The sequence below is a fragment of the Bombyx mandarina genome, chromosome A1 (genome assembly GCF_030267445.1).
Source record: "Bombyx mandarina strain Sakado chromosome A1, ASM3026744v2".
Classification (NCBI taxonomy): Eukaryota; Metazoa; Arthropoda; class Insecta; order Lepidoptera; family Bombycidae; genus Bombyx; species Bombyx mandarina.
The window spans coordinates 2,658,984-2,686,004 of NC_143234.1; the positions used below are offsets into that span (position 1 = coordinate 2,658,984).

Below are 27,021 nucleotides of genomic sequence, written 5' to 3' on the forward strand. Positions count from 1 at the left end.
CTATTTCAGCTTCGCCCTAACATGTAGGTGAGCTCACGGGGCTCAAACCAGAGTGTTGCTAACACTGGACCTAGCAAGAGCAGTGCTTTGCAGAATCTAACACCGGATCGGAAACGCGACGAACTGAGAAGATCCGGCGAGAAACTCAGTTGGCTATTTGTGTTAGGAAACCATTGTAACAATGAAATCAACATCTATTTCATGTTACACTGCTAACAACGGCGCGTGTGCACTCTGTGGACTTAAATATTTTAGTAAAAAAAAAAACACAAAAGTACACTTTTTTTTTAAATTCGACAATACCTAATATTACCATAGTTTATCGATCCGTCAAAACTATACCTAATATTTCGACGAACAAAAGTTATTCTATCACGGTTTCGTTGCGTACGCCGAGTGAGGCGAGGCGGATGGAGCGACCGCCATTTTTGAAATTTTAAATATAGAATCGGTTATAAGCAGGAAACGCTGAATAACGTTTTATTTATTCGCATAGGAGGAGTTTGGATGCTCCTATTTCTATCAACTGTGACTGTGTGGTGCGTCATTCAATATACGTTTTTTTTTCTTCATATTAGGTACTTTTATTTTCATATTATTTATTAGGTATGTCATTGTGGTAAGGGCAGTAATAAGCGTCCCTCTCCCCTCCCCCAGGGGATCATTTAATGGGGCGGACTAGACTATGGCAGAGGAGAGATACAGGCTTTACTGGTGGTAGGAACTCTTGTGAGTCCGCGCGGTTAGGTACCACCACCCTGCCTATTTCTGCCGTCAACCAGTATGCGTTTCGGTTTGAAGGATGGGGCAGCCGTTGCAACTATAGTTGAGACCTTAGAACTTATATCTCAAGGTGGGTGGCGCATTTATTAATTCTTCAAAGCTTTATGATCTGTATTGAACTTCCAGCTCGTCTGTAGGCGCGTGGCAGGATTCGCTTAGTTAGGGACTCCAGTAAGCACTTCAAATCTAGTGAAACTTTAATCTTCTATTTTCTATATATATAAAAATGAATTGCTGTTCGTTAGTCTCGCTAAAACTCGAGAACGGCTGGACTCATTTGGCTAATTTTGGTTTTAAATTATTTGTAGAAGTCCAGAGAAGGTTTAAAAGGTAGATAAATATGAAAATGCTCGGAATTAAACAAAAATAACAATTTTGTTTGTTTTAAGTTTATTTTATATAAAAGTTTAGGTCTTTCATTTATCGACTGAGGCACTACGAAGTCTGCCGGTTCAACTAGTAATTAGTAAAAATAGTTACTATTTATTTGGAGGTCCCAAAGAAACTTGCTCGGCTTCAGATCTTGACCCGACGATCAACTAGTAATTAGTAAAAATAGTTACTATTTATTTGGAGGTCCCAAAGAAACTTGCTCGGCTTCAGATCTTGACCCGACGATCGCATCGGCCGTGTGTATTCAAGAGAATTCCTCGCTGGAAACCAAGCCAAGTGCAGTAGGTGCCGAAGCAAAAATATCTTAAAACTCCAAGGTTAATGTTAAAAATATCGCGGCGCGCGCCGATGCTCACACGAAGCCGCGCCACAGAAAATATTCGCAAACGAAATCATAAAATTTTGAATTTAACCCAACGCATACGCGAAAGGTGATCAATCGGAAGTCCTTGCACGCCGGAATGAACCTTAGACCGATGAGAAATAGGCGTTTATTCGCCGAGCACGAACCTCGAGATTAGAGCCGTGAGATCAAGCATCCAAGATTTCACCTTTCAAATTGTTAGTCGTTCTAATGTATTATAAATCAGTACGCGATCTAAGTTCTAAAATATAAATAACTAGCGACCCGCCCTCGCTTCGCTTCGGAAACATTAAAACACACATGAAACAAAAAAAAAAAATTTTTTTTTAAAAAAGTAGCCTATGTTCATCAGTTCATATGACAATGTCGGCTTCTAATGGAAAAAGAATTTATTAGTATAGAAGAAAAACGATAAAAATTACATTGTTTGTTTGTCTGTCTAACCTTTTCTTTGTTTGGTAACTACCTATTGACGAGTTTTGGTAATTAATAATCTATGAAGAATCAATTTGAATATACCAAATTCTTTTAGACTTTGTAAAAAAAATATGTACAACAAAATAAAAATTATAATACATTAAATGGATTTAAAAATTAAGGTAGTTACAATGTTAATTTATTATTAAATGCTGGAGTTTAATATTTTGTTGCAGTACCTATAGGTACATTTATAATTCTAAGAATTAATTTAATTTTTATTTAAACATTTATTTATTTAACAAGAAACTACTTAATAAACTATAGGTACTTATACCAAACATTTTTTTCTTTTTGTAACTAAAAAAAAAAAAAAAAATTTAGAAAATCGACACCAAATTGCTGCGCTCGCAGGGTAGCGTGCCCAAGAAGCTAGCGGCATTTCCCCGTTGAATGGCCAGACTCAACCTTTGTCCGATAATGTTTATAGTTGATTATTAAGCTTATAGTTCGTCTTTCTTCTTTCTTTTTCTGTTTTTCTACCTATGCTGATAGCCTTGAGAGGCTATTTCAGCTTCGCCTTGACGTGTAGGTGAGCTCACGGGGCTCAAACTGGGAGTACACTGGCCCTAGCAAGAACTGTGCCCTAAACACATCATTACGGATCCTCTCGATTCATTAACTGTGCTTTTAGGTACCTCAAGCACCGGTCACCGTCCTCGCCGGATCAGTCACTTGCGACGAAGGACTCGACAAGTAAATTAACCCATAGATACAGCCCACCGAGTTTCTCGCTGGATCTTCTCAGTGGGTCGCGTTTCCGATCCGGTGGTAGATTCTGCGAAGCACTGCTCTTGCTAGGGTCAGTGTTAGCAACACTCCCGGTTTGATCCCCGAGAGCTCACCTACAAGCTCGGTGAATCTAGAATAACCCCTTGAGGTTACTAGAATAGGTAGGAAAAAAGGCGTCTAATGCAAGAGTTATTTGATCTGATTGACCTTCAAATAGATTAAATTGAAGATAGACAGCGATGGGTATATACATTATTAAATGTGTTTAGTGCACGATCTATAATGCAAATGTTCAATTTCCACGTAGGTATTTCATGGATGCTATTGTAAGGTATTGGTTTAAATCGGTTTATTTTTTTTCATCGGAATGGCGGATGAGATGAAGGTACATCTGTTGTTAAATAGTAACTAGGGCTGTGAATGCCGCCACCCACCTTAAAATCTTCCTAAAATCCTTAAAGTTTCAATTGAAAGTGTCAGCTTCGCGGTAGAAATGGGCCGCCGGATAATGGCGGTTTCAATATCGACTGATTTTTATTAGACGAAGTAAAAACATCTATGTTGCAGGTATTCAATTAAGAACGCCATCATTTTAAAATAAATAGTACGAATACATATTGAAATGTAATTTATAAGATATGAAACACGATCAGACATCAAAGCGAACGCTGGGAACCAGAAAAATATGTCTATCTCTTTCGAACACAGGAATTTTAGTTGTGAAACCAAACATTGTCGGATCTATCTAATCTATGACGCACACACGTAAAAAATATCCTAAATCCTCGCACACATGGGTCTGTGGGTCGCGATTGGTGCGCACGCGCCACGGAGATTCCTAAACAAACGGTAATGTAAATTTTTCGTCAATCTATTTTTGTATGAGCAAGTTTTTATCCCCACTATAGTTCGACTGAACGTGTTTGATACTTTTTAGGTCAACATTTAAAATTTTATGATCAATATTATTCAAGTACATCGAGGTAATGAATATCGCTTGGTTGGTTTATTGAATTTCTGAACTATTCTTTCAAAATACAAAGGTGTGTTTTCAAGGTTCATTATTTAGGTGTTTCTAAGACGGTTGTGATGAATTTACACACAGTTAGATACGTACAGATTATTAGAACTTTTTGTTAAGTTTCAGTTATTGTATCAACCATATATCGAGGTGTGAAAGATTATGTGGCTTAAAAGACATTTTTGAAACTTATTACTAGAGCCATTTAAAGTCTAAAATTTGGAAAAAATATCATGACAAAAAAAACTTCTTTAGCTATTTGAATGGGCTCAGTTAAAAAGATCGAATTGTTGATGCTAAATACCAGATATCAAATAAAACGGACCTTTCATTACAAAGATAAATGTGGCATATTAAGCGCTTAAACAAAATATCCTTTAACCTCTCCACATGATGTTTAGTTGTCTGTATGTTTCGTATAGCTAGCGGTAGTATCAAAAGCACGCTAACGTCCATTAGTATCAAAGAAGTAAGGGCTAGTATACAAGTCTTTTTTTTTTTTTTTATTGCTTAGATGGGTGGACGAGCTCACAGCCCACCTGGTGTTAAGTGGTTACTGGAGCCCATAGACATCTACAATGTAAATGCGCCACCCACCTTGAGATATAAGTTCTAAGGTCTCAGTATAGTTACAACGGCTACCCCACCCTTCGAACCGAAACGCATTACTGCTTCACGGCAGAAATAGGCGGGGTGGTGGTACCTACCCGTGCGGACTCACAAGAGGTCCTACCACCAGTGAAGTCTAATAATATACTAACTTAACTTACTTTACTGGTGGTAGGACGTCTTGTGAGTCCGCACGGGCAGTTACCACCACCCCGCCTATTTCTGCCGTGAAGCAGTAATGCGTTTCGGTTTGAAGGGTGGGGGAGCCGTTGTAACTATACTTGAGACCTAAGAACTTATGTGTCAAGGTGGGTGGCGCATTTACGTTATAGATGTCTATGGGCTCCAGTAACCACTTAACACCAGGTGGGCTGTGAGCTCGTACACCCACCTAAGCAATTAAAAAAAAATACCGTTTGCTTCCCCACTTCCATGTACTTCTAGAACGACAAGATGGCCGCCATTTAAGTTTAATTGTCATTCTGACCTTACACCTATTGTTCTGTAGCGGAATATAACAAAGCTATTTTTACCGATTACAAGACTTGTTCGATTAACTTGGAATTTTGCATCAAGTACCGATGCCAAAACAATAATAGTATTACTTTGGCCTTAATATACCGACAAGAGCAACGATGATTAAAAATATAGAGTTATTAAGTTTTGACCATTATTTTTTCCGGTAAATAACAAATACTTTGTTTATTACTCAGTTATTGCATTAGAGACGACACCATTACGGAAAGAAACATAAAAATAGAAACGGCATCTAACATCCGCGATTTAAATTAGATGAATAAATTAAAGATAATCAACTTAGATTTTATTATTCGTCCCGCTCATAAATTTGAAGGTGCGAGCGAGACAGACGACATTCGTTAAAGTGAACAGTAAACAAACATTTTAAGTTGGAAAACAGTAGTACGGGGTTCACATGTACAAATTAAATACAAATATTAAAATAGTATAACACAGAAATATTTAAGTAAAATTTTTTTTATTGGAGACCTCTAAAGAAGCGTTAATGTTCATATGCTCAGTGTGCTTAGTACGAGTTTTTTAACGCTCTCGATAGTGTTAAAGTTAACTCAAATTTGTATGCAGTTGAAACAGCACCCCTAGCGGCAAACGTTCCAACTCCACACAAGTTTGAGTTAACTTTTACGCTATCGAGAACGTTAAAAAATACGCACTGTTTCTTCTTAGTTACGTAATTATCCGTAACCGGCAACACAAATACTAACTATAATCTACCCATTTCGAGCAATAAGATTATGAAAAAAAAACAATTATTTTCTTACGATAATAATCTTTAACTAATATGTGTTATACACTAAAAACATTACAATAATTAAGATAAATGAGAAAAACAAACAGGTTTCTTTTTAATGTGTGCTATTTCTACGAGACACGGACGGACGAGTGCTTCTTTATGAATAATTACATAAAATGAACATCTATGACGTACCATGCAGGAACAATCTTTATGAACAAGTTCAAGCAATTTATATCTTTATAGCATTCAATTTGTAGTTGAAAATCGCATAATAATATGCTAGATAAGTAATCTGAAAACTAAATATGAATTTGAAAGAAACAAATTTCGTCTATTGTTTTGTTTGATATTGCTAATTTTGATGGGGCGGTTTATGTGGGATTTTAAGTGAGATTTGAATATTAAATACAGTATTCCATTGGTAATGCCATAGACACAATCCACTGAGTTTTGACCGATTCGATCGTAAGTTCAGCGAAGCACTGTTCTAGCTAGATCTGATGTTAGCTGGTAGCCCAATGCTTGAGCGCGAGCGCTCAATTACTAAGCCATTATTTTACCATCATATTAGGTAGCGAAATAAAATCACTAATAAGAAGAACGTTGGGGTGTTATTAGCCATAGTTTTTTTATTTTTTTTATTGCTTAGATGGGTGGACGAGCTCACAGCCCACCTGATGTTAAGTAGTTACTGGAGCCCATAGACATCTACAACGTAAATGTGCCACCCACCTTGAGATATAAGTTCTAAGGTCTCAGTATAGTTACAAACCGAAACGCATTACTGCTTCACGGCAGAAATAGCTACTTCGCTAGCTAGTTACTCAGCTAAATGTCGGATAGTTTTCCAATGCTAGGCAACGAGCGCTCAATTATTAAACCATTATTTTACACATTAGGTGGCGTAATAAAACCACTATTAAGAAGAACGTTGGGGTGTTATTAGTCATAATTCCAGGAATCATAAATAATTCAGCCGTAAATAATTCATATAACAGAAAAGATTCGGTATAAAGCTAAATCGCGCTAACGGCATTTGCAGGATAGCTCTAAATACGAGTCCTGAATGACAGCATTGCGAGGGAAAGTCTGCCGGTTCAACAAAGCGGTTCGGTGGAAAGTTATCCTTTTATTGTTTCCCATAAACTTCCAAGCTGGACGTGGTGGATTATATTATCAGCCCATAGTAGTCCACTGCTGGACATAGGTCTCTCGAATTGCATGCTATTGAGCATGATCCTCGATTTCTCTCATCCAGCTCTTGCCAGCCACCCATGCTGGGTCGTACACCCAACAGAGGTCTGTTACTGAGGCCGCACGCGTAGGTACCACCGCCCCGCCTATTTCTGCCGTGAAGCAGTTATGCGTTTCGGTTTGAAGGGTGCGCAGTCGTTGTAACTATACTGAGACCTTAGAACTTATATCTCAAGGTGGGTGGCGTATTTACGTCGTAAATGTCTATGGGCTCCAGTAACCACCATGTGGGCTGTGAGCTAGTCCACCCAACTAAGAAAAAAAAATGGGTCATCAATGTGGTGGATTGTTCACTATCAATAGCTGAACCTGTAAGACAATATTCTATGACAACCACATGGCTCCATCGAAATCTGCTTAAAGTATCAAAACCGTTAATTCCTCACGTAGTTCGTTTGTGTTTTTTGGCACGGACGCCAAACATCGTTTTGATGCATCCAGCACTGTTCACGCACACATTCAGACACAACAGGCATTAGTATGTAAAATAAATAAAGAAATTTGATGTATCACGCAGTACTGTCAGATTTAGCACATAGAAGATATCTTATGTATATATTAATACGTGAAGCAAAAACTTTGTATTCCTTTTTACGAAAATTGCGCGGACGGAGGGGTATGAAATTTTCCACACTTATAGACATTATAGAGAAGAAGTGCACAATGCTAATATTTTTTTAAAATAATAATGCATAAAAGATACAACAAATCAACAAAGAAAACATTACATACACTACCTTTTTTTTTCTTTTTTTTATGATTGAAAGTTTACTGGTGGCCCGAAGGCCTTTCCAGTTTCACCAGGACAGGTGGGCGAGCAAAGGCTCAGCCAAGAGGGGTGGGATTTGCTAACAACTGCCCGAGCGCCTCCGAAGGAGACCTAACAACTCAAGAGCAATTGTTTCGCGAATGAATCTACTACCGGATCGGAAACGAGACCCACTGAGAAGATTCAGCGAGAAACTCAGTGGGCTGTGTCTATGGGTTAATTCGCTCGTCGAGCCCTTCGTCGCAAGCGACGGGCTCGAACAGGACGGTGACCGGTAACGGCTCTAACGATTTTCATACAGAGGATTTCGGGGGCGATAAATTGATCTAGCTATGATTTATTTTCAGAAAATGTTGCTTTATTCGTGTTTTCGATAACCAACTTTATCGATAATCAACTTAAACAAAAACTTTTTTTTTTTTATTGAAAGAAAATAACAAATAATATTATATAATATCAATATGTAATTCGTATTTAAATATAATTTAAAAAAAACACAAATTATAAAAAAAAATCTCTAGTGTGTATTATACTTAGATGTATTTTTAAATTTTTTATAGTCGACTAATACTTGTACGACTTTATATCTCTTGTCATTCGAGTCACCAGACTCGGATATGATTTCATTATCCAACGTAATTCGTTCTAAGCACGAATCAGTTGGAACATTATTAAATTATTATATTTTATTACTTAATATAGGAGGTGAAAATTTTTTAAATAGATTTTTTTATACTTTAAACTAAAGATTACATTTGCCGGATTTATTTATGGCTTCCGTGTAACGTGATGAATTTATTAACGGTTGGAGACATTTCTGTCTTTTTTTTTATTGCCCTTGTAAGCAGACGCGCCTATGGCCCACCTGATGGTGAGTGGTTACCGTCAATCATGGACGTCTGCAATTTCAAGGGCAGAGCCAAGCCAGTGCCTACCGTTTAATACTCTCCACAAGCCTTGATTGAAGAAGAGCATCTCATAGCGCTCGGAAAACACCGTGGAGGGGAGCTCATTGCAAAGCCGGATGGTTTGTGGCAAAAAAGATCTCTAGAAGCGCACTGTGGATATAGTTACAACGGCTGCCCCAGCCTTCAAACCGAAACGCGTTACTGCTTCACGGCAGAAATAGGCAGGGCGGTGGTACCTACCTGCGCGGACTCACAAGAGGTCCTACCACCAGCAATTACGCAAATTATAATTTTGCGGGTTTCATTTTTATTACACGATGTTATTCCTTCACCGTGGAAGTCAATCGTGAACATTTGTTGAGTACGTATTTCATTAGAAAAACTGGTACCCGCCTGATATTCGAACACTGGTGCATCGCTCGATACGAATACATCGGACGTCTTATACTTTAGGCCACGACGACTTCAAAATCCGAATGATACGTGGCAAAAAAGATCTCTTGAAGCGCACTGTGGATGAACGCAGTGGCTTCAAGTATTATGGAAGTACTCTACTTCGGTAGCGGGTGGTGCTATGGTAAAAGTCTGCCCATTTATACCGTGAAGCAGTAATGCGTTCTGGTTCGAAGAGGGAGAAAAATCCTTTAAACTATATATCAGGCTTAGACCTCGAAAAGGCGTTGGCGGTATAAATAGACCATATTCAACAGTTGCCAATGGACATCGGCAGAACGAGTTTCTCGTAGGAGTGTAGCTTTTTTTGGTACTTAAGTTGAATTTTAGATTCCAATGAGTGGATTGTATAACAGAGAAGTTGTACGTAAAAGATTTTCACATTGCGCTTGCTTAAGCCGCGAACTGTTCGTAATAGGTTAGTATTTCAACAAAATTAGACAGAGTCAGATCCGGTGGCCTGTACTACAAGTTTATAAGCTAGAAAGTGGATAATTTCTAAAACACGACGAACAATAGTTGATGTTTTGATAATACCACGTCGAATGATGGTTTTACCGGAAAAATTCAACAATAGAACGACAGTTGTTTTGCGCTAGGTTAGTTAGCGTCGCATAAACCACGTCGCGTCCTTAATATTGAATCCTCTAGCCTTTGTTGGGGCAGAATATTCCTAACGATCGCATAAAAAACCGGTCGCCAATTCAGGGGCTGGATGATGTGTAATAAAATGTTTAAAATATTCATAAAGAACAGATGTTCGAGATCTTATATCTATATAAGCAAACTCTGCCCCAGAAATCAATACGGGTATTAGTGTGGCATAATGGAAATTATGGGATTTTACTGGTGGTAGGGAGCTTGCGAATCTGCGCGAATAGGTTTTTTTTTCATCGCCCTTGTAGGCAGACGAGCATACGGCCCACCTGATGGTGAGTTGTCACCGTCGCCCGTGGACTTCAGCAATGCCAGGGGCAGAGCCAAGCCGCTGCCTATTGTAGGTATCACCATCTTGATCAATTCTGCCGTAGAGCCATTTCGATTTGAAGGGTAGGGCAGCTATATTCCACGGGTGATTGGACCGAACCAGAGCACAAATATTTGTTTGTGTTTTTTGTTGTCGACGTCAAAGGTTGAACGATCTCTGGCTGTAGAATAATAATAATAATAATAATAATAAACATTTATTCCAAACACAAATTAAGTACAAAAAATAAATAAAAAAGATAACAAAAATAACGAGGCTTGGAAATGGTTACCGGCTCAGCAATGCCTAACAGTATCGAGACAATCGGTACTGCGGCGCTGATCTTCCGCCGGCACCTGCGGAGTGACGCGCACACCAGCATCAGACCGACCAATACACATCATTGTAAAATATATTAAAAAATAAAAAGAACATGAATAATAAAAAAATAAAAAAAAACAGTTATGAAAAGGACAACAAAATGACATTATTAAATTAATTAAATAAAAATAATATAATTAAATTTAAAATTATTTTTAATTAATTAATAATTAATTAAAAATAATATAATATAATTAAATAAGAATAAATAGTCACTGTTGTTAATATCTGCTTGCTTGTTGCAAAACCTCGGTACGAAGGGTAAATATGAGCACAGAGAGAAACGATACGCCTCAATCGCCACTTTTGAGGCTTAGACGTGCAAAAGAAGGCTTTAGTTCATTCCAAGTCAATGGCCTCCGTTGTGCCGTCGGGGATCGAAAATCTGGCGACACATACTCATCCAGAAAAAAAAAACCAAAAACTTTTTCCCACGCGATTTTTCACGTAATCCTTCGTAAGTAATCGTAAAAGCCTTATGTTCGTCTGGCTATATTTGATATGCCCTCTCTGATTTATAACATCCAGTCGTAAATGTGAAATTTTTTTTTGTAAAAAATAGTAAGGTTCTCTAACACACAGCCCCATAACATTCTATTTTTCAATTAGTTTTACATAATATGTATGTAAAATATCTTGAGTATATTGGTAAACCGGTTTGACTTGGGTACCTGCCAATATCCTAGTTAAGAGTGTTTTATACTTCCAGCGAAGATATCGCCAGCTAAGGATATCTCATGAAATAAATGACGTCTGTTGTTACGAGTTTATTCGGATTTCATACACGTCATTTGTAGGTACAATTTAATATTTTCTTCTGTGAATTATATTAGAAAAAATAGTTTATAGTCACCAAAATATTCAAATGTCAACGACTACAACAACTTAGTCTTCCACCACCGCGCAAACTATGAAGTATTTGATACATCAGAAATAATGAACAATGAGAATAAAAAATAATAAAAGAATAATATAAATTAGAATAATATGAAGGTATTTAATTATTCTACAATTAGTCGTAACTTTATTGTGTTTAGTTGTCCAAGAAATGATTTTAGCACGTATGTACATATGCTACTTAGCGTGTGGCCGGTTTTAATGAATTAGTGTTATTAATATTTTATTGATTATCATAACGAATCCTGAGCCGCATCGCTAGATAATTGTAATTTTAATAAAACTATTAGTTTGAGTTTGTTCTTAATCTTATCCACAGTCTACCTTGAGAAATGTGGTGAGGGTCTCATATAGATTTATCTTAAATATTCTTGAAGCGTCGCGTAGTATCGCATATCTTCAGCTGTATGACGAGGTCGTCTTTTTATTCAAAAACTCAGGCGCTCAACATTCAAAGTACGGTTAGGTCGATCCTATCACAGTACAGTTAGGCAAAAATCCTAGCGCTGCATCAGCCCGCATTTTAAATAGTTAGATTTTAGCATAAAGGGCAATGAGTCGAGCATTACTAATTAGCTGAGTTCTTTTCTGTGGGGTCATCGGGGAGCTTATAAATATTGCTTGGATACCGAATACAAAGTTTTATACGGTTTGCGATGATTGAATCGAGATAATGAATTTTTATAATTTAAATAAATCAATATAGAAATTTTTTAGTTTAAGTTAACGCAATGACAACATTAGGCCGTGAACCACGAAATTTTCTTAAGTACGGTAAAAGTAATTTGGAATTGTCTACGCAATATGAAGGGTAGTTAGTAATGGAGAAATCATATATTTTTTTGTTTCTTTCGAATTCATTCTTGTACCTAAAATCGCGATATGCGGCAATTTAAATATTTGGATAATTCAAAATAAAGAAATTTAAATTTCGGCGACACTTAAAAAAAGTTATTTAAGAATAATTGCTTTCGTATTATCATAGTTGCATGAAAATAGTAATTGTTTGTTTGTTTTTTGCATACACATAATATAATTGTCTAGACGGACACTTCACTTTTCACTGGATGGATACTTTCCAGCTTCGTCAGGATCGGTGGGCGAGCACAGGTGAGGTGGGATTTACTAACAACTCAAGAGCAGTCGCTTGGCAAATGTCTCTACCACTGGATCGGAGTTAAATCTAATTATCAAAAACTCAGCCCTAATTAATACACAAACAGAATAATATACTAAAGTTTAAAATAGTTTTAGCACGACCCTAGCAATTTCTTCCACAAATTTAATACGAATATTGACAGGTAAATCAAACTTCCCGCCACTTGCGACGAAGACGCATTGTTAAATGTACTCGTAGGATATTTTATGGTCCACCTAGTATTAATTGGTTGCCGTAGCCCATAGACATCTACAACGTAAATGTCGCCACCCACCTGGAGACAAGACTTCAGTTTTCAGAGTACAACGGTTGCCACATCCTACAAACCGAAATGTGCTACTGCTTCACGGCAGAAATAGGTAGCGTGGTGGTACCTACCCGTGCGGACTCACAAGACGTCCTACCACCAGTAAAATTTTAAGGTATATTGTAAATGAACTATGTAGTACTTCAGTGATGTACTTCAGTAGTACTTCAGTGATGACGATTTTCGTATAAAAATAAAACCCTTATTTATTTATTCGTTTTCACGCAACGTATATAAATGATATTCGTAATAGTTTTATATCATAGAGTGACATAGGCTATCATTAAACAGGAAAAATCATATCATTCCTACGGGAAACTACAGTAACATTTTTATTTTAAGACGCGGACGAAAAATCGGGTAACAGCTAGTTTTGTAATAAAATATTTTCTCTTCATACCTTAATTAAGCTTATCTATATTTATATACTAATATATAAATCTACAGTGGTTTTTACGGATGTTTCGCTATAACTACTAAACCATGCATCCGATTGACTTGAAACTTTAAATGAATTTTTTTTTTTAACATAGATGAAAGTACATACTTGTTGAACTTCAAAGAGAACTACCGCCAATTCACAAAAACTAGCCTCAAAAAAGACACGCTTGCTGAGTTTCTTCTTCTCTCCTGAGAAGAAGAAACTCGGCAAGCGTGTCTTTTTTTTAAATACTAGCTGACCCGGCAGACTTCGTAGTGCCTCAATCGATAAATAAAATACCAAAACTAATGTATAAAATAAACATAAAACAAACAAAAGGAATCCGTCCGACGGGGGACACATCAAAGGATAAACAAAATTGTTATTTTTATTTAATTCCGAACAATTTCAAATTGATCTACCTTTTAAACCTTTTTTCGACTTCCACAAATAATTCAAGACCAAAATTAGCTAAATCGGTCCAGCCGTTCTCGAGTTTTAGAGAGACTAACGAACAGCAATTCATTTTTACATATAAATAATATATATGGCGGTAGTTCTTTTTGACGTTCCACAAGTATGTACTTTCATTTATGTTGAATATTTTTTTTTTGATTTGATTTGATATAGATTAGATTTTTTTTTTATATTAGTTTTTTTTAAATATGCATTTTTACAAGAGGTATTATAACGTAACAATTATTGCAATATTGAAATGCCCGGAGCGAGCAACTCATTCTCGTGCTCAACTTCATGTTTGTAAGACGTAGCAGAAATAGGGAGGTCCACCTTCCGTCAATTGACTGGGTTCTGGTGATCCACCAGGCTGGCCGTGAGCTCGTTCAATCATCTCGAGCGACAGTCAATTGATTTTTCGACCAAAACATTAGAGCAGTGTGCGTAGCGTTAGTCTCTCTGTCTCTCTCTCTCGCTCTCTCTCTCTCTAGTTCTCGATCGCGTTAAAGTTAACTCAAATTTGTATTTAGTTAGAACAGCTTGCTTTCATTTGCCGCTAGGGAACAGAGAGACAAAAAACTCAGAGGGAAATCTGTTTGTGTTAAGTCACGACCACAATCCACTGAATACAATTTCGTGCGAAATTCATCCAAATCCTGTTCGGCCTTGTTCAACGAACACACAAACTTTCACATTTATTATGTATTTAGATAAAGCTTAGATCAAACGGGAGCTGTAGGGTTAGATAGAGTTGCGATATATGTAACATAACTCACTTAAAGACTATTTACTTCTATTACTTTTTCATTCTATTACATGCTATGACAAAGATTTTATTCTATAATTTTTCAATTGACCGAGCCAAAGACGCCAATACATGAAAAAAAAACCTGTAGAATGCAATATATTACTGGTGCAATACAATATATTATTTTTACTGGTGGTAGGACCTCTTGTGAGTCCACACGGGTAGGTACCACCACCCCGCCTATTTCTGCCGTGAAGCAGTAATGCGTTTCGGTTTGAAGGGTGGGGCAGCCGTTGTAACTATACTGAGACCCTAAAACTTATATCTCAAAGTGGGTGGCCCATTTACGTTGTACAGGTCTCCGGTTACCACTTAACAACCAGTTGGGCTGTGAGCTCGTCCACCCATCTAAGCAATAAACAAAAAATATTTTTTTCGAATTTCCCGCCTTCTTGTAGCTCTTATCTATTTAATTTAGTCTCTAATGCGTAGTGATAAGTCCCTTTACGCCTGGCGGGTTACTATTTTATTATTCCCGCGGAATTTGTTCGTTCCATTTTTGAAATTTGCATTTACCCGACATTATGGCGCTAGGTTTGATTCGGATTGAGATTCAGTTTGTTCCTAAGCATTCTCGATTTTAATATGTATCTTATGTTCTATACTTTTCTTCATGAATAAACAATACTGGCAAGCTCTTCCGTGGAGCGGGAACTAATGAGACACACTATATACCTTTGCTTCACTATTCTCGTTTCTTAAGACATTTTTTTTGTGTATTATTATTATCAAATTTAGAACATAATTTTCATATTCGAATTAAGAGTTACGTGTTCCATACATTACGTAATCGAATTCAAATTAATCTGTTTTTTATGAAAATTAATATTTTTGGTCTTGAAATATTTTGAAGTATATTATGGAGAATCGCTAACATAATTTTTCTCATTTAATACTTATTTAAAAATTAAACTTGTTCATTTAGTAATTAAGGATGTTTTTATATTATTTTAATTGCCGCGCAAGCTGTGTGACTGATATATTATGCATATAATTTTTATTAATGAAATCTAATATAAGCATGCGTGGGAGGTTTTAGACAGAATTTTTGATAAGTTTGAGTTAATTCTGATCTCATTTTACTCTTAATTCATGTGTTTAAGAGACGTAATGTTCTTAGATCGACCGCAAAATAGTACTATGATATCTCCGTCTGTATCATTAGGTTATTGTTCACGAGGTAAGTAAAAGAGGAAAAGTCTTTATTCATTGGCATACTAATAAAATGGCGTCACGATTAGTTATCCTAAGCAGGAATAAACATAAAAACCAACCTTAGAATCCAACCAACACTTCACAAAGCGTTCCTTCACATTTTTTTAAACGAAGAACATTTTTTTTAAAATAAATGTTTATTAATATTATTGTGATTCAAATATTAAAATCGCAATTATATGGCCATTATAACGCGGGCGCGTCTATCGACTGATTCACCATTTAAAATATCGAAGACAATTTAAAAAAAATCTTGAACTCTTGAACTTGATAAAGATTTAATAAATGCAGACTATTTATTGACAAGCTATTTTTAGATTCACAAAAAAAAAAAAACGCACTGTTATTCGAATTACAAAAATAAAAAAATTCACATTTTCGAATTTCTAACGCGTTACGAGCCGCGTCGCACCGCACCCGTTATATTTAACATTGCTTTTTTAATTAGCCGCTTTTTTAATTCGTATGCTATTTTTTTTGTTATTTCTCGTTATTATCGGAAAGTTTTCATTGTGGCACGGGTGTAGTGTAGCGCGCATGCTGTTTCAACACATTATGATCTAACACTGGCGGTCCCTCGATTGCAGAACATACTTATTCTAAGTCAACTTACATTCGTTCATATTTGCCTGCGGGACTAGGGCTGTACTAGGACCTTAGGTATTAACCGTTTGTTAGACATTTACTTCACTTATCTGATATCTTTAAAAAGATTTTACAATGAACTATGATTTATTTATTTCAATGGATGCCGTAATTTATCTTTATGTATTCTTTAGTGTGAATTAATGAAGAAAAAATGCTAAAATTGATAGCTCATGTAAAGATTTCATAATAGAAAATATTAATTAGGTACTTAATTAAAAATGCTTTGACTTTAATTTACGAATAACCGTATTTTAGTTAAGAAATATAGAAACCAATTAAAAAAATTAAATAAAGACGACCAAATTGAGTCAAACACTTATTAGTTTTTGGGTAAATTTCACTCAAACAACAAAGTAACAATATACAAATCAGGAAAAGAACATACAAAACTAAAATAATAACTCAACAAAGCGTGAACGGTTTCTAAATTAAAATATTTATAAAATAAGCAACATTGTGACGAGTCGACAACCCTAGAATTCGCGTAGTACAAGAAACGTCTTGCATATAATAATATGTTTTAGCCTATATCGAGCGCTTAGGGGCAGGGCACGACACTCGGTTGCATACTTGCTACTTTCGTATCTGTTACTACATATATCTGTTATACTTGCCGTGATTTAAATCTTATTAATTACTTTTTAATAATACTTTTACTAAACAAAGAGGTGGTGAAAATGAGATCCTTTCTAATAGTTAAAACGTTATTGTTGCTTTAAGTTTGTTTTAGAATTTTATCCTGCACTAGAAGTCAGAGGGTCACACTCGGAAATTTTCAGAATATTAAACAGATCGCATTGATATTATATTCTCCCCTTTTACGGGTCTTCCATGATCCACCAGCGGTGTCTTCTGCTATTTTGGTGCTCATCTTCTTCTTCTACTTATAAATCCCATTCTCTGATATGATACCTAATCCTCTCCGAGAATACGAAACAATGATTTGACGTATCTGTTATATATCGAGTACATACCAAAGTACTTGAGTACTGTAGGTAGGTAGGAGTAGGTAGGTAGTAGGGCGTGGGCAGGTTCCACCATCCTGCAAATTTCTTCCACGATGCAGTCTGACGTTTGAGGCAGCCGTTGCACAGTACAATTGAGACTAAAAGTTATTGATGGCATTCACCTAGGTCTATTGGCTATGTTTGCGACATAGTGTTGAACACTTCACGGGCTGGGTGTTAGTAATATTAGTAAAGTACGCGCATCAATGCAAAAAAAGACCTATCTTGGGGGCTATTGAGTTTATTTTGAGTCTGCCTATGGTACTACTATATATTTCTGCCGCGCAGAAAGCTCTGATTCTGCCTTCAAGGACAGAAAGGCTATGAAGACCATCTCTAATAAAAAGATCGACCTAATGTCTGTTTCCACGTTCGCGCATCACTAAGGTCCGGCAACCGATTCTCATCACATTGAATGTTATGTAAGCTCGTCTCCCCGTATCTACGCGCATAAAAAAAACAATTGTATAAAAACAGAATTTGTTAAATAATAATAAAAAAATAGCACTCCGTAATAAACCGTTGTTAGATAAGTCACTTCCCGTCCCTACTTAGTTGTATGCATCGTGCATTGGCCTGTACTGCCGCGTCTGAAACACTACTGAAACAACCTAACTACCACACGGATCTCAGACAAAATCCGTTTCTGTTGCTGATACGAATACAGCTTGTAATCGCTTGAAGTTTCGAAGTCGCTTGTAATTTTGGAAGCGATTAGATTTTTAGAAGCTAGGCTGTTCTTGGTAGAATTTTAGCTAGATATAGAGGTATTAGGTATAGAAAGAAATGTTTGAATGTCCGTAGGCGTATATTCGTTTCTGGGACACAGCGAACATTAGAAATCTCTAGAAGATGTATTACGGCGTGTTATATCAAGTCACTAATATATTTATTTAATGGTTCTCTTCGTTTGAATTATGTTCGTTAATTTATAATTATTAGAATACATGTCTTTTTGCGTGGTGATATTTGAAAATAAGAAAGCAATTTAAATAGTGCAAGTAAAAAAAGCCGACAAACATATGTTATGGTTACGACAAAGTTGAAAGTAACAAAAAATATTTTCGACTGATTTCATAAAAGGAAGGTTCTCAATTCTTTATTTTTTGTTTTCCTACCTAAGCCGACAGTATTGAGAGGCTATTTTAGCGTAAACTTAACCAGTAGGTGAGCTCACGGGGCAAAAACCTGACGACGTTGCTAACACGAACCCTAGCAAGAGCCGTGCTTCGCAGAATCTACCACCGGATCGGAAACGCGACCCACTGAGAAGATCCGGCTAGAAGCTCTGGGCTGTGTTGAGGGTAGTCTCAATTCATCATTCTCCTGCCCTTCTATCAGTCAGCTGGCGTCGACGCAAAATGTTTTCTCCTTCCATACTCCTCTATCATATACCATTTCTTCGCTCACTCCCTTCTTACACATATCGTCTTTCACGCAATCCATCAATTTCTTCTAAGTTCTACCTCTTCCTCTATATCCTTCCATATTGATAATTAGCACTCTCTTACCAACTTCATTTTCATTTCGTCTCATCACATGTCCATACCATTCCAAACGGGCACTATTCAACTTCTCTGTCACAGGTGCCACTTTCAGACTTCCTCTAACATATTCATTACTCCACATATCCATCACAATATACACATATTATTCGCATCTCTGCTGCACGCAATCACAATCGAAGTTTCTCAATTCGTTTGTATTTTTTTTATGCGAATCGGAATTTTACTCTCTAATGAACTAATTTTGTTAAGTTTATTTTTTAATTAAACCTATCATTACTGAAGTTTCGAAAAATAGTTTTAATTATGTCAATGGCTTGCGAAATACAAACGAAATACAAAAAAAAGAGCGACGTGTCAACAGTGAGCACTCGAGAGCTCTACATAACACACTTGAAAAATATCTGACATAGTAGATTTGTGTGTATAAGTATTCAGACAACAAGAGCCTAGTTACTCAAACGTAATTAGCATCAAACAATAGACTTTAACTACAGATAAAAAAAAACTCGAATTCAACACTTGACACTTCATATGACGGGCTATTTAAATGACATTAAAGCCAGTTGACATTGACAGCGTCTGGGGGCATAAGTAACCAGGTGCTTACAGCCAAAAACTCTTTTCTCCTTTTTTTGGGCTAATTATTCGCTGGTATCCTAAGAGGATATTCCAGCAATTTTATGGCTGGTAGATGAGTTCATAGGTTTCATCTTGAAACTGGCCCTAGCTAGAGCAGTGGTTCGTAGTGTAGGTATACGACAAAGAGAAGATCTACCACGGAGGTGGTGATATTGCTCGGTAGACCGACGGTCCGAATGTTGTTGTTCGGAACTTGTATAACTAGTCAGGTCATAAGTATTGTCACACAGTTAAAACTTTTCTTTTAGAATGCTGGCCACAAAAAAGTTTATTAAGTTCGAATTTCGAATTGTTCATGAAAATAAAAATGTTATACTTTTACAATTTTACTCATTTTTAAATATGGAGTGGACGCTTAAAGAAGACCGTGTTGCCGTTATTGCGTTGCATCGGTGCGATTACGCGCCAATTCAAATTTTTAACATACTGAAAAATTTTAATATAACCGAAAGATCGGTTTATCGTACCATCAAACGATACAATGAAGACTCTAGTGTAGATGACAGGTCAAGAAGTGGTCGCTCTCGGTCTGTTAGGACTCCAGCAGTGATAAAAGCTGTGAAGGCGCGAATTCAAAGAAATCCCAAACGTCAGCAGAAACTGTTGGCCCTTCAGATGGGGTTAAGCAGAACCACGGTGAAAAGGGTGTTAAATGAAGACTTACGGCTTCAGGCATATCGAAAAAAAACAGGACATCGTTTGAATGCTCGTCTAATGGACCTGAGACTGAAGAGATGCCACGCTTTGTTGGAGCGGTACGCGAGAAAAAAATATCGGGAAATTCTTTTTTCGGATGAAAAATTTTTTACCGTAGAAGAGAGCTACAACAAACAAAATGATAAGGTGTACGCACACAGTAGTGAAGAAGCGAGCAACCGTATTCCGCGTGTCCAACGAGGTCATTTTCCATCCTCGCTTATGATATGGTGGGGAGTTTCTTATTGGGGCTTAACAGAGGTACATTTTTGTGAGAAAGGTGTAAAAACGAATGCAGTTGTGTATCAAAATACAGTCCTGACGAACCTTGTGGAACCTGTTTCTCATTCCATGTTCAATAACAGGCACTGGGTATTCCAACAAGATTCGGCGCCAGCTCATAGAGCGAAGAGCACACAAGATTGGCTGGCGGTGCGTGAAATCGACTTCATCCGGCACGAAGACTGGCCCTCCTCCAGTCCAGATTTGAATCCGTTAGATTACAAGATATGGCAACACTTGGAGGAAAAGGCGTGCTCAAAGCCTCATCCCAATTTGGAGTCACTCAAGACATCCTCGATTTAGGCAGCCGCCGATATTGACATGGACCTCGTTCGTGCTGCGATAGACGACTGGCCGCGCAGATTGAAGGCCTGTATTCAAAATCACGGAGGTCATTTTGAATAAACTTTAGTGTCATAAGAATCTATGTTTTGTTAAGTTCATTTTGGTATATGAATGGTTACATAATGAATAAACTTGTTTCAATTATTTTACATTAAACATGTGACAGAATTTATGACCTGACTAGGTATATGCAAGCTCATCTTGAAAATGTCGTAAGCGAGATTCAGGCATTTGTCAAATATCTTGTGTTGTATGATGATACAGTAGTATCGACTACCGAATCCAAATCCTGATTGATTGACATATATCATGGTGCTGAAGACGCAAAGCAGTATTTGAGGTCTTATTCTCAGGTAAAAGCTTTTTGACTTCTCCTAAGTTCTGCATGATTAGAACGTAGAAATTCTTTAGTCCCTGGTGGTGAGTGCTCACAGTCACTCATGGATATCAGTAAATCCAGGAGCATAGCAAAGCCACTGCCTTCTGCTAAGTACAACAAGATATTTCGGGTTAATACCGCAAACAAACTATAAGAGTTAATTCGTAATATTAGATATTTTATAGAGGGCTAATGGATGACATATGTTAATATTCTTAATTAGATTACGGTTGTAATGAAATTAAGGACTGAATCATAAAGTAACCACTGCCTGAAGTGATTGAGCCCCATTTAAGAAATAATTAAAAATGTGAATTCGAAAATTTTCCTTTAATATTTGCAATTCAATTAATAACCATGAAATTTCTTTAAGAACCTAGGTCGCTAATGAATATAATTCCGGAAAACATGACGGTTGGCAATCCGAAAGCAGAGGTTATTCTATCTGACTGTTTATCGCAAAAACTACTCGGATTCATTGATATGATCCAATGATTTATTTTATGTCACATCACTAGCCTTTTAACACTGATCATTTTTGCCACGTCCTGTCCGGCTTTGATGCGAACATCTTTGTATGCGAAGAGCTTTGACATCACGTCGGTGAAGAGGTTTGAACTGAGAAAAAAGCTTTTCTTATTGCTTACGCGAGTCACCGTAATCACGGGCCACCTGATATTAAGTGGTTACGTGGTTAAGTACATAGATATCACAATGTGAATACCGCCACATACTTGGAGACATGATTTCTGAGGTCTCAGTTTTTACAGTACAACGGCTGCCCCACCCGTCAAACCGAAACGCATTACTGTTTCACAGCAGTAATATGGGGGTGGTGGTACCCGACCGTGCGAATTCAAAAGATGTCCTACCATCAGTAATTACGAAAATTGTAATTTTGCCGGTTTGATTTTTATTACACGATGTTTATATTCCTTCAGCGTGGAAATCAAACGTGAACATTTGTTAAGTACGTATTTCATTACAGAAATAGGTATCCGCCTGTGGGATTCGAACACTGGTATACTGGTGCCGACATCGAATGTCTTAACCTTTAAAAGGAAACAATACTTTCAGAGAAATCACTTAAAAATTACTAACAATATTTTCAGATTTTTTACCTACATATCTGCTGGTAGCCTAAGAAGCTATTACAGCTAGAGCTACCTTAGAGAAATTGCTAACACTGGCCTTGGCACGAAGAATCGCAGAATCTACCACCGGATAGGAATCGCGACCCACTGAGAAGACCCGGCGAGAAACTCAGTGGGTAATTCGTCAGAGTTTAAGCTGGTCTAACAAAAGGCTATCAAAGTGTTTCATTGATTCCGTTATGTCCAAAATAAACCTAAACAAGCTTAGAATTAAAACCGTATTTCATATATAAGCCAAGTTGGCGTCCAAAATGATGGGAGTCCTCAACAGAGCGAAGCGGTACTTCACGCCTGGACAAAGACTTTTGCTTTATAAAGCACAAGTCCGGCCTCGCGTGGAGTACTGCTCCCATCTCTGGGCCGGGGCTCCCAAATCCAGCTTCTTCCATTTGACTTCTCCATACAGAAGAGGGCCGTCCGGATTGTCGATAATCCCATCCTCACGGATCGTTTGGAACCTCTGGGTTTGCGGAGGGACTTCGGTTCCCTTTGTATTTTGTACCGTATGTTCCATGGGGAGTGCTCTGAGGAATTGTTTGAGATGATCCCTTCATCTCCTTTTTATCATCGCACCTCCCGCCATCGGAGCAGAGTTCATCCATATTATCTGGAATCGCTACGTTCATCCACCGTGCGTTTCCAGAGGTTTTTATTGCCACGTACCATCCGGCTATGGAATGTGCTCCCCTCCACGGTGTTTCCCGAGCGCAATGACATGTCCTTCTTTAAAAGAGGCTTGTGGGGAGTATTAAGCGGTAGGCTGCGGCTCGGCTATGCCCCTGGCATTGCTGAAGTCCATGAGCGACGGTAACCACTCACCATCAGGTGGGCTGTATGCTCGTCGGCCTACAGGGGCAATAAAAAAATAAAAAATTGACTTTAACTCTATTTACTTGCATATACATAATATGATTTCGGTCCTTGTAAACAAGTAATAATGAAACGAAACGAAGCGCTGCAAACTACTTTTTGCACGAGCGAGAAATTGATGACGTCCCATTAAAATACCGCAGTACACGTGCCACGGAAAAAAGCTCTTGAATGATCTCGACGAGGCTCGAGCTTAATGTGGAAAGCTAGAAAAAAGCTCAATCGATTATGTCGTTTTCACACGCCAATATGAATCAATTCGAATAACTTGAATGTTACAGTGATTTGTTTTTATTGAAGTTCAATGAATACGACTTCTTAGCACACAGGACGGGAGAACCATCCCGTCAGATCTCGCGATACAATTGACTTTTTTTTTTATTGCTTAGATGGGTGGACGAGCTCACAACCCACCTGGTGCTAAGTGGTTACTGGAGCCCATAGACATCTACAACGTAAATGCGCCACCCATCTTGAGATATAAATCCTAAGATCTCAGTATAATTACAACGGCTGCCCTACCCTTCAAACCGAAACGCATTATTGCTTCACGACAGAAATAGGCAGGGCGGTGGAACCTACCCGCGCAGATTTACAAGAGGTCCTACCACCAGTAATTACGCAAATTATAATACGCAATAATAATTACGACGCAAAATTACGAAGATTCCGCTAATTCCAAATTACCTTAACCGAAGAAAAATTTAGTATATTATACTGGGCATTGTGTCTGTGGGACTTCCCAACTAAACTCCTGCCACTTCCCCAATCACCATCACCCGATCCCCATTAGTCAATTATTCTCAAGTTATTCGAATATTATTAATATTTTTATTGTTAATAAAAAAGTACCTTATCGAACTTTTATATTTAGGACTCAGCATTCTAGCTAGCAAACTTAACTGTATTTTTCTAATGTTTAGTTATTTAAAATCATGTTCTTGACCCTATGTTTTAAAGAACAAAGATCATTTTCTTTCAATCGACGCGACAAGTAGAAGAAATTTCAATTCGAGAAGAGATAGGTTCATGCAACACTAACGCACGAACGACTAAATATTATTTTGATGGCTTATAATCTGTCTGTCTGCAAATGCAATCGCATTCCCTGAATGTTCAATATCTCGAAAACTACCCTGAACATTTCGAAAACTCCAATAATTAAATTAACTATCGCGCATCGGACGTACCCTCGTAAATTTCGATCATCGAGGGCGTGCACTATAGAATTTAATACAAAATACACCACTGACGCTATATTGATGTACGTATTTTTTTTCTCCCCCCAACCACCCCACCCTGCGTACATAATTGAGCGTTGTGAAAACTATCACGTCGGTAAATGACGCTTCCCCCCGCGCCCCGCAGTTTTCCAACATGGCCGAAATCAATAATTCGGCTGGGCAATGACTGCGATGACTTGGGCATGCGCACTAGAGCCGCCACGAGTCATCGACAACGCCTGAACTTGGACTTCACGAAAACGAAAGTTCGAACCAAATGATTCTACTCTCATTCTTGGCAGTCGACGATACCGTCCATATCACTATTGCATAAGTTGGGAGATTAAAATTTCATCTTAAAAAGAACTTCTAGTATTTTCTATGACTTAAGCACTAAATACATTCTGAATAGATATTAGAAGTGAAATACTTATGTCATATTAATGCTAAAGGTATTTAATGTAAAAACAATGTAAGACAGAATACCACGTGTAAAATTAAAAAAGGACAATAAATATACGCTTTAATTTAATCGTGGCGAGAGCGAGCGAGACACACGATAGAGACCGCAAACTGTAAATGCTAGTCGCCATTACATGAAATATAATGGTATTTCATAAAATTAACCTGCTGGGCTAAATTAACGAAATTTTTAAGTAGAAATTATGAGACAAAATCGATGACTTTAATTGTAGCTGCGGGCACATTTCCTCCGAAACTACAGAAGAACAGAATATTGTCGATTGAGTATGAAAAAATGGTACAATAATTCTTACCTTCGATTCTAGTCTGGTTTGTTTCGATCCAATCTCTGTGTTTTCGATAGAGTTCGATGTTTTTGTTCCCTCTTGAAGTTGTATATCTTCTTCTATGTCTTCTACTACGGTATTGTCGATTTTTTTCTATGTAGCCCTTTTAAGCCCATTAAATTTTACATACTCATATAAAAAATTACGGGTATAATAAAGCAAACATTGAACTTATTCTTAATCGTAATTTTTATCTTTAATTTTGTACTCTTAAAGAAATGTAGAAGTCGTTTTAACAAGATAAAATTTTGTATTTTTGTTTTTTTTTTGTTAATTTTTGGCGTATTTTTTTCTTCTTATTTTAACAATAATTTTAAGGCCAATTTAAGGCACAATATTTTGTTTCGTTTAGTGTTTGTACATCTTCCGTTTAGTCGGGATCGGTCGATGAACTTGTTCTAAATACATCCAAATCTTCGCCAAACTTTTTTTTAATAATACTTAGCCTTAAACGTAGGTCCGGAGTCACTAAAATTACTTTTCACTAGATATAGAGAGTTTGTGTAAAAAAACTGAAGGAAATCAATCGTAAAGTTCCAAAATTAACCAGTGTTGTTTAAATATACTTAAAGAAATCAAATGCTTAAAATCTTCTTTCTATTGTTTCCTTGTAAAAACTGTTGATATAAACATAAAACTTGTTCTATTGCGAAAAAACGTTTTTCTTTATCGTCAAATGGCGATTTCTTTAATTATTTATGCGCTAATTATCTTCTTTGTTATGAAATCATCGGTCTTTTGTGTTTCTTGCGCATTTAATTTACTGTGGACCGCATGTGTGAGTTGTGCGTCTCCTGTGCGATCTCATGAAGATTTCTTTTCTTTTTTCAGGATGCTCCTCCCGGAAGGTCGTTGATGTTGTATTTAGCCCTTTTGACGGTTCCAAGATGAGCGTCCTCAGTTGCCCTTAACACTAGAGTTACAGCTTATTTCGAGAGAAAAAAAAAACCGGTCTTTATTAAAAGTCTATGGCAAGAGTTCAAGTGTTGCTGAATACGGATTAAAAATCACTTATCAACTATTTATGATTATTATGTGAATATTAATAACAAAAAAAACTGAATGGCGTCTATTGCATAAAACTATCGAATGTGACGGCGGCCGGATAGACGAACGGAACGCATGCGCGCGGATTTTTGAAATTTTGACACCAAAAAATTGGTTTATGTATTTCGTTTTAATTTTTATTCTTCCTTTTAATAATTATTTTAATTGTTTAGGCCGTTTTGCGTTTTTGTTCCGAACAGTTTGGTCGAGTCTTTTGTATAGTTCTTTTTGGGGTATTTTTTGCGCGTTGCGTAGGTGGAAAGCACGCGGCGTCACAGACCTCGCCGTTCACACTGAAATCGCTTGGTTGCAATGCTGCTGCACTGGGCTAGCCTCCCTGTGCCTGGGGTATGAGGGACCCCTGTCCCCCCGAATCCCCCGACCCACCCCGATGACTGTACACACCTCGGAATCATCAAATAATGATTTTACTTGTTCATACATATAATAAAACTCGTTCGCTTTAGACAAGCTAGCGTTCTAAGCGCGGTCGTTTGTTGGTGTGTGCGTCGTATTTGGGTACACACAATTTACGTAATTAAATTTCGTTGATGCTTTTATGAATTTGGATCGATATTTAGCAGTACGTACGAACTTAACGCACAATGAGGTTTTGCAGCGCAAGCAGATTATTACATTATGTACGCCAAGCAAGGGCGGTAAGGTCAATGAACTGGTAGGTACACGGGCAAAATATGATTCGGATATCCAAACCGAAATTAGTTGAGTTTTCTGTAGAAGACGTGGTTTGCTGAAAGCCTTTC

At 37.3% G+C, this 27,021-nt stretch overlaps 1 protein-coding gene across 8 annotated transcripts in view; it reads right to left on the reverse strand.

The window, feature by feature from the left end:
- LOC114239600 (uncharacterized) overlaps positions 1-26,538 on the reverse strand; it is a 159,609-nt gene extending 133,071 nt beyond the window's left edge. For 7 of the 8 annotated variants that reach the window (XM_089739658.1, XM_028169886.2, XM_089739659.1 and 4 more), the window contains exon 1: positions 25,178-26,538. The gene's annotated coding sequence lies outside the window, so the exon portion shown is untranslated. Of the gene's footprint in view, positions 1-15,709; positions 16,335-25,177 lie in introns of those variants that run through there. The other variant, XM_089739657.1, reaches the window with a different exon arrangement.
- Between the last annotated feature and the right edge of the window lie 483 nt (positions 26,539-27,021).